The sequence below is a fragment of the Magnolia sinica genome, chromosome 2 (assembly GCF_029962835.1).
Source record: "Magnolia sinica isolate HGM2019 chromosome 2, MsV1, whole genome shotgun sequence".
In the NCBI taxonomy this organism is placed as follows: Eukaryota; Viridiplantae; Streptophyta; class Magnoliopsida; order Magnoliales; family Magnoliaceae; genus Magnolia; species Magnolia sinica.
Genome location: NC_080574.1, coordinates 15,575,950 through 15,584,373, shown reverse-complemented (window position 1 = coordinate 15,584,373; position 8,424 = coordinate 15,575,950).

Genomic DNA, 8,424 nt, shown 5'->3' with positions numbered 1-8,424 from the left:
GTATGTGTTCAACGGCTTCAAATTCTCGTATTCACACGGGGAGTATAAATAAATTTTAGTAGATTAGATGATCAGTTAATGGATGGTGGTGATTGTGGTTTCTAAGGATGAATGGGCTTATCAAGCAAAGAACGTTGAGGTCACATTGCCTTCCACTCATCCATGATTCAACACACATGATTGGGTTGAATATTGTTGGGGAAAAGCATGACAAGTTCGGAGACTTAGTTATAGAGTGAACCAACTCTACTAAAAACCAACCGAAGGATCCGAGCACATCGTTCGGATTGAGCAAGATAAAGCTAAAGGAGAGACTTGTTCGGATTTGTGGGAAATGAACCCCAACCGAAGTGGAGAGTCGAGAGCCTTAGGCAAGTATAGGACACATCAACTTGACTCGGTTAATGAGGCAGCAACGTCTAAAAAGACCTGTTAAAAGTTCTAAATCAGAAAGCCGCCTGACCGACTATAAAAACAACCCATGTATGGTTGGTTGTAGTATCGGCTATCGGATAGAAGGAAAACATCGGCCCTGAATCGACCCAGTTTCGTCCAATAGTAGGCAAAAAGTCTCCTATGTAAGCCAGCCGAGATTACGGATCTATTAAGGCCGAGTCAAGCAAAAAAGAGACGGTGTGATCTTAAACACCGTCCCGAGAATTTTGTAGAAGGATCCCCGATCCCAGAAATCTCGGGATCGGGAAGTATCCATAAACAAAACACCATTCAAATCAAATCTTCAAAATATCGAGAAAGGATCCCCATACGGCGGGATCCTCTTTCTCTTACAAATAAGAGAGACTCCAAGGATGAAAGGTACGCAAAACACTCACTCTAAAACCCCCTCAATACTATAAGACCTAGATTCTCAGCCTGACTTTGGCATCGGAGGGTCCCCTGCTCTAGGGGTCTCATTTGTCTTCTTCTTGTGTAGGTATCCGAAAGAAGACCAAGGGACGACCAGATTTTTGCATCAACAGTTTGGCACCGTCTGTGGGAAACGATACAAAAAGTCATTTCTTACGCTCTATCCAGAGGTTGAAAAACGTGCTTTAACGGTGGTTACTAAAAGAACGGTCCCACAAGATCCAAATGAGGCTGCCGCCGTTGAGTCGTCGGATGCAAATGCTGTTTGAGGGACTCAAGGCAAGAATTCCGCTGCTCGACCAGCGACCTCTACTGAGACGAGAAACACTCAGTGGAACCGAGGTAATGGGCGACTGGATAAAGAGGTACAGGAACTCAGATCCGACATCAACATCATGAAACAGCTGTTGGAACAAATACATCGGCAGCAAGTTCCGCCGGGTGTTCAGACAGCTAACGCCTCACAAGAAGTTGTTGATCCCGAGCTTGATGCTCCGCAACTGCCAATCCCTCCAAAAAGTTAGCACCAAGGTCTGTCCGAGCCAGCCCCCGCTCATTCTGCTACTTTCGGTCTGCCCCCCACTGAACTCCGACACGAAATTGATTGGCGAAGACGAAGTCGGCCTTCAATCGAGGGAATAGCCGAAAGTAACGAACCTTGGAAAGCCGACCTCCAAGATTTCAGGAGGGAGGTACGAGAGGAGATCGAAGATGTGAAGCAGGGTCGTGATTCGCGCCAGAATCGGCCCGAAACAAAAGTGTCCCCGTTTGTGAAGGAAGTGATGCAGGCCCGATTACCGGAACGTTTCCGTCTTCCACAAATTACGCCTTTCACGGGTAAAATCGACCCAACCGAGCACATCGAATGCTTCCAAAGGTACATGGAACTACATGATGCATTGGATGCCGTGATGTGCCGAGCCTTCTCCCTCACCTTAGCCGACGTAGCCCGACTTTGGTTCAAACAACTAAAACCAAAGTTTATCCGAACCTTCACAAAACTTAGTGACGCATTCCTTACCAATTTTATTGGCGGAAAGAAGAAGCTGAAACCTCCAGCGCACCTGAATAACATAGTCCAGAAGGAGGGAGAATTGTTGAAAGATTATATCAAATGATTCAACTTCGAATCGCTCCAAGTTCGGAAACATTCAGAAGAGACAATACTCAAATCCATCATGCAAGGTGTAAGGGACAAGCCATTTTTAGCGTCCTTAGACAAGAATCCACCGGAAACTTTGGCGGAGTTCATGACTCGGTCAGATAAATACGCAGACGCTGAAGAAACGCGGAACTTGCGCGAGGCCGTCTAGAACGCAAAAACCAAGGCAAAATGGTCGGCCAAAATTGAGGTTGACTCGGCCGGAGGGAAGAAGCGCAAGGACGACCGGGCGCGCGACGAACGCAAGTCAGGCAAGCGACCCGACCGATCGTTCTCTACATACACCCCGCTTAACAAACCTCGGGAACAGGTGCTGATGGAAATCAAAAGCGAAGGATTCGTGAGTTGGCCAAATAAGCTTCAGAGTAATCCAAACCGACGGAATAAGGACAAGTACTGTCATTATCATCGCGATCATGGTCATAGTATAAGTGATTGCTATCATTTGAAGGAGGAGATCGAAAGGCTTATCCGAGAAGGCCGGCTCAAAGAACATGTCGAGAGAACAGGAATAATGGAAGAACGACCGAGCGACAACCGAGCTACAGAAGAAATTCAAACGATAGTCGGAGGACCCTTGTGCGGTGGCACTCAAATAACGCCCGAAAAAACCACATCAAAAGCCTCAGCCGACCTGAGTCCGATATTCTGATCATAGCTCGGCCTCCAAAAGAGAAGAAAAAGGAAAAGTATTGTATCTCGTTCACTGATGAAGATGTCCGAGGGATCCATCATCCACATGATGATGCATTGGTCGTTACTCTGACCATTGCTAACCGAAGGGTGTTCCACATTCTCATCGACACAGGGTCATCAGCTGACGTGTTATTCACTCAGGCATTCGACAGGATGGGTGTTGAATGATCCGCATTACGATCGGTTCGTACCACGTTGGTAGGATTCTCGGGGGGACAGATACTCCCGGAGGGGATCATTTCACTGCCCCTCACAGCCGGGAATCATCCACACCAAGCGACAACAATGGTTGATTTCCTGATAGTCGACCAATCGTCCGTATACAACGCTATACTCGGTCGACCCTCTCTGAGTATCCTCCAGTCCATCGTATCTACGTACCACCTCTCCATGAAATTTTCGACTGAGTCGGGAGTATGAGTCGTCAAAGGAGATCAGCAGGACGCGAGGCGTTGCTACATGACAGCTGTAAAGAGACCCACCGAGAAAGCTCTAGCAGAAATATCAATTATCGAGTCACTAGACCCCCAGGTCGAGACGCATGAACGAGGTCAGCCAGTTGAAGATTTTGTTTCAGTGCCCTTGGTTGAGGCAGACGAGTCCAAAACGGTGCAGGTTGGCTCGTCTCTGCGACCACCCTTAAGATATAATTTGATAGCCCTGCTCCGACGATATGCTAACGTATTTGCTTGGAGCCATGAAAACATACAAAGAATCGACCCGTCAGTGATCACCTACCGACTCAATGTCGATCCGACCTACCGACCAATCCGACAGAAGCGACGATCTCTCGGCCCCGAAAGGTACACTGTCATAGGAGAAGAGGTTGGTAAGCTCCTCAAGGCAAAATTCATATAAGAGATATACTATCCAGAATGGGTAGCAAATGTCGTATTGGTGAAGAAAGCTAACGGAAAATGGCAAGTCTGTATCGACTATACTGACCTAAATAAAGCCTGCCAGAAGGATAGCTTTCCTCTTCCAAGGATAGACCAGTTGGTGGATAGTACCGCGGGGCATGAACTTCTTAACTTTATGGATGCGTATTCAGGGTATAATCAAATTGTAATGCATCAGTCCAATAAATCTAAAACAACCTTTGTCACTGACAAAGGCCTTTGTTGTTACCGTGTGATGCCATTTGGTTTGAAAAATACTGGTGTGACTTATCAGAAATTGGTGAACAGAATCTTTCCTCGGCTGATCGACCGAACAATGGAAGTGTACATTGACGACATGCTCGTCAAAAGTGTACGCGCGACCGACCACATAGCCGACCTAGAAGAAATGTTCCTCATCTTACGTAAGTTCCGAATGAAGCTGAACCCGAGCAAGTGCGCCTTCGGCGTAAGCTCAGGAAAGTTCCTCGGTTTCTTGGTCAGTCAGCGAGGGATAGAAGCTAACCCGAAAAAGATAAAAGCCCTGCTTAATATGGAGTCTCCAAAAATGATTAAAGATATACAAAGATTAACTGGGCGAGTAGTAGCACTTAATCGCTTCCTGTCCAGAGCCACGGATAAATGTTTGTCGTTCTTTAGACAATTGAAGGGACGACAAACGTTGAAATGGACGAAGGAGTGTGAAGCAGCGTTTCAGCAGTTAAAGTCGTACCTCGGATCTCCCCCAATCTTATCGAAACCCGAGTCAGGAGAAGCTCTGCTGCTGTACCTGGCGGTGTCCGAGGCAGCAGTTAGCTCGGCCCTGATACGTGAGCACGAAGGAAGGCAGCTGCCGGTTTATTACGTCAGCAAAGCACTATTACCGGCGGAGACGAGATACCCACTCTTGGAAAAGGTAGCCCTAGTTCTAGTAGTCTCCTCGCACCGACTTCGACTATATTTCCAAGCCCATACCATCGTCGTAATGACCGATCTCCCACTGCGTCAGATTCTACAGAAACCGGATGCATCCGGCCGACTCACGAAATGGGCGATCGAACTCAACGAATTCGACATTCAATATAAGCCGAGAGTAGCAATCAAAGGGCAAATTGTGGCCGACTTCATTGCTGAAGTAACATCGCAGGCCAACCCGACGAATGGGCATACTGCCGAGCCCGTTGAAGAATTAACTACTGCTTCTCCCATCTCATTGGCCGACCCGATACCCTGGAAACTATATGTCGATGGTTCCTCCAACTTTAAGGCAAGCGGGGTATGTCACGCCCCGAACTCGGAAACCGGGCTCACAAAATTTCCGATCGCCGAATCCGGCGTCGACAGCCTCCATAGAACCCCATTCTCGGACCCCGGCACCCATTCACCAGGTTCCGATCCTGGGAGACTACAAGGAGGGTTTCATCAGTCTGAATCATAATGAGCATAACAAAAAGCATAACCCACAAACAATAACTACAAGAACACCACCACAAAATCCACTATGATCAAAAAAATTTTGTACAATATAACAGAAAGGGAAAATACAATGTAACAAAAGAAGCAAAAATCCAGAAGCTCAGCTGCACGCTCCAACTACAGCGAGACTATGGTTGCGACTGCGTCCTGGCGTCACCTGTACGCATCAATCGTGCATAAGCTTATGGAAAGCTTAGAGGGTGGTGTAAGTGTGTGCGCAATATAAACGTACTCAAAATGCAAGGTCAGAGTGATGCGGAATCATGGTGATGAGCACATGAATGCAATCAACCGTACCAAGGCTATGCGGTGCAAGATATGAATGCTATCGGCCATAACACGGCCATGCGATGCGAGATGCAACTCAAGCATGTCAAACCTCATCATATATCAATACAGTTCTCATTCTGGATAATCACCGGGGTTCAATACACTTCAAATGACACTGTCGCTCTCCTAGCCGCACAGTCCAAGTGAGCGTAAGAAACCTCACTATCCGCCTGACCAATAGTCTGCCAATACCTATCCGGCACGTCGATAGCGGACCCATTCGCGAGCTGGTCAAACTCAGCCTAGTATTGCCCCCTACCCTCGGGCGAGTAAGGCCACACTCCTTTCCAACCGACCACGACACAGTGGGAGACACGGCCTCCTGGTATTCAGCCCTCATGCGCTCGTATATCCACTCGGTCTCGACGTTGGAGTCATCCTCTGGTACCATCGGGTTTAGGGATTTTCACCCAGGGACGTCTATGGCGCCCGTATGCTAGAACCAAGTATTTCCGGTATCCAATCCTGCCATCCACGATGTGTCTGTGAAGGCTATGGCCCTGATGTCACTAGGGCATACAGTAACTACAATCACACAAATGCAAGTGCATGAATCACACTCTCAGTCATGCAACAGTCTCGCATGTACCATGCACTTATATGGGGCAACTCTGCCTATCAGGGAGCCCATAAACAGTCCGCCCGAAGGCATATGCTATGATCGGTCACTCCTCATATCAGGCATACATGTGGTGCGAATGATCATGAATCATGGATCTATACTAAACATGTATAAAGAGATGGGCTCTAGGTATAATGGAGATGGACCTAGACGGCCTACTTACCACAAGTATGGGCCTCTCAGTGGGCCTTAGGGAGAGTTATAATGCGGACATTTAACCAACATTACTCATTCAATGTGGACGTCAAACCAGCATTGCTCCCAAGGCGTGGCCCGTTACAAAATCAATACATGTACCATGGAGGAATTACACTACATTGGGCCTTATGTATGTCCTATTGGGCCTTGACCCGTGGGCCTCTAGTACATCAAATGGGCCTCATACATGGGTCTCGTGTATACATATCAAGGTGGGCCTCAATGACGGGTCATAATTGCATCAACATGGGCCTAGTCACACGGGCCTTGCATACATCAAGTGGGCCTCATGATATGGGTCTTAATACAAATCAAGGTGGGCCTCAACAAGGACCACCACTGCATGAATATGGGCCTCCACAATGGGCCTTAATTTATCTCCAAAACGGTTGGACAGTTGGATGAAACACATGCATCATGATGGAGCCCACACTAATGGAGGGTGTGATTTACAATACTTATATAAGCGGGGCCCACCATAATGCTTGTTTTCCACCCAGCCTAGGGCCCAATAAAATGTTTATTTTCCACCCAACTTAGGGCCCAACATAATGTTTATTTTCCACTCAATTGTTCATAAAACCACGTGGACCAAGGTAAGGCCCACCGTAATATATATTTGTTACCCAACCGTTCAAAGGGTCATGTGGGCCTGGGGTAGGGCCCACTGGACTGGGGCCCACTATAATGTATACTCTCCACCCAGTCTGTTTACACGGCCAGGGGAGCCACGGTGATGTTTATTTGGGTCTAACCCTTTTTAAAAGGTCACATGGAGGGTGGATGTGGGGCCCACCGAAATGTGGTTCACAAATCCAGCCCATTCATTGAGTGAGTCCCACCTGACTGACCGTACAGACCAAGTTTCAGCTTCATCCAAACTTCGGGTGGGCCCCACCAAGTGTTTTTATATGTTTAGGTGTGTTTTCACATAATTTTAGATGGTATGGCCCGTTTGAGATCCGTTTATAGCTGATCTTTGGGGTGGACGGCTGGTCCATATGGACCCACCAAATACATGGTTCTGATGTCCGAAACGTTTCTGGTTGATTGAAAATCCAATTTTTTTTTCTTCATTATATTTATAGAATAGTGGCTAAGCCCTGAGCTTCGGCCGCCACCCATTGGGAGTGCTATTTTTTTATTTTTATTTTTTTAATCTTTTGATTCATGCATTTTCCTAGGGTAGGGCCCTCATCAGATCGATCCGATCCCGCCACTGGTCCTTGTAGGTTGATACAATCCCATAGAGTCCAATATTGGGATATTTCAGACGTACCGGAGCATCAGGGAGTAAATTAAAGGTAGGAAACTTGTTTCCTATGGTATGGCCCGCCAGAAAACGGGATCAGCTTCATTTCTTGGTTCAACGCCTAAAATGAGATGGGGAACAACATGGATGGCTTGGATTTTACATATACATTAGGGTGAGGCTTGCATGAGAGGCCCACCACTCCTTCCTTCTTTTTCTGTTTATGAAGTACACACAAATCCTCTATTTGCAACGTCCAGCGTCCCACGCTAGACGATTTACAAACTCTCATCATTGTGGTGGGTCCCACGTAGACATGGCCCACCACTATATATGCGTATACTTATAATATATCTTATATTATATATATAAAATACATATTATATTATATATATTATATATATATTATATAAAATATACACATAAATATATATACATATATATAAATATATATATATATATATATATTTATATATATATATATAAAGATGCATTGGACCCATCCAAACAGTGGATGGTGTGGATCATCACCTGTAATAGAATGGGCCACACCGTCTAATGTAGATGGACAGAGTATGTCACGCCCTAAACTCGGAAACCGGGCTCACAAAATTCCCGATCGCCGAATCCGGCGCCGACAGCCTCCGTAGAACCCCATTCTCGGACCCCGGCACCCATTCACCAGGTTCCGATCCTGGGATACTACAAGGAGGGTTTTCAAATCATTAGTCTGATTCATAATGAGCATAACAAAAGCATAACCCACAAACAATAGGCACAAGAACACCACCACAAAATCCACTATGATCAAAAACTTTTTAGTACATGCGGCTGAAAGGGGAAAATACAATGTAATAAAAGAAACAGAACTCCAGAAGCTCGGCTGCACGCTCCAACTACAACGAGACTATGGCTGCGACTGCGTCCTGACGTCACCTGCACG